This window comes from Neopsephotus bourkii, unplaced genomic scaffold (genome assembly GCF_033783945.1).
Source record: "Neopsephotus bourkii isolate Nb327-2 ecotype Australia unplaced genomic scaffold, CSIRO-AGI_Nbou_v1 NB_272, whole genome shotgun sequence".
Classification (NCBI taxonomy): domain Eukaryota; kingdom Metazoa; phylum Chordata; class Aves; order Psittaciformes; family Psittacidae; genus Neopsephotus; species Neopsephotus bourkii.
Window position 1 is genome coordinate 8,254,325 of NW_026900781.1, and position 1,425 is coordinate 8,255,749.

Below are 1,425 nucleotides of genomic sequence, written 5' to 3' on the forward strand. Positions count from 1 at the left end.
CAAAACCAAACAGCTTTAGCTGGTGCAAGCAGAGCTGTTCAGAGGCTGCAGCTTCGTCTCCCAGATGACAGTTGTTTTGGTTGACTGCTTTGAGAGACTGGATTCAAACAGCAGCTAGAAAGACACTGAAGAGCAGCAGAAAGATACATCATAGACAAGACACCAGGACTAGCCTTCAAAGTAAGAAGTGCAAGCTAGTGCATGTGAAACCACAGATTCAGCCTTTTGCATTATGGATAGGAGAGGAGAAGATCAGAGGATCTGGAGCTTAGGGAAGGGCAGGGTTAGAGGCCTTTCTTTTATATCAGCTAGAAAAAAAGCAGCAATCACCCGTTGATGTGGACGAAGGAGTCTCGCATTGTGGCAGCTCTAATCAGAGCTACTTAAGCTAAAGGAATAAATATTAACTCCAGAAAATGACAATGTGATGGCAACAGCAGCTTTTTGCCGTTTTCTGTTGTGGCACTACCCTGCATGATCTTCTCTAGAAGGACCAGTTTCAGCCTCCTGGAAGATCATGAAAGTCATTAAACAAACCCTGGCAGAGTGTGTGCTTGTTATGAAGGTATGTTGTGGGCAGGGGATTGTTTCCTCAACTCCAATCCACACAGCAATTTGAGGTCGGTTTTATAAGATAAGCGGACAGAAATACAAATCTTAGAAACATGGCATGTTCACGCAAATTCAGTAAGATGCACTAGAACCAGCACTGTGTCTGTAATAGCATTAGAAGCAGTTCGTGAACAGCAACTGTAAATTTAGGAACTCTCTCAGAGCAGAGGATGATGTTAAATAATATGGTTTATCTGCTACTCACTTTCAAGAGACTGTGGATGCTATTTTGTCTAATCCTAACATTTCTCGCTGTACTTTGAGCTATCTTAGTTACTGGTTGTAAAAATAATTTCTCCAGCTTCACTTGCTGTTTTCTCCACAGTGCTCCAAGCTTCTTGCCATCCACAATCTCCAGCTTGCCATCAGGCATCTGGCCAATATTCAGTAGATCCCTCCGTGCTTTCACCGTTGTTATCCAGAATTTGGTGGCTCTGATTTCAAGACAATAGTTCCCACACTGCTTAATGCTTACAAGAAACCCTACCCAAACACATGCCATGTACATAGGACTCTGGAGTACCTTTTCAGACATGCACAATGTATCAGTTGGAAAGAAGTGAGGAGATTCTTATCCTACTGAGCAACATTTTACTTGGAATCAATCGTTAAATGCTTTTACATTTGATAAAGGTATTAGCAGAATATTCAAAGCCAGTATATGCAACAGTTTGATGGCTAAATTCAGGGTATTTAGTTCATTTTTTCTTTGATATTTAATGGATCCACCATGAAATTTTGCAGAAAGCTTAATCATGTCAACAGGGTTGGCAAAATTGAACTACTCAGTGTATACTTCTTTTAAGCAAAAAA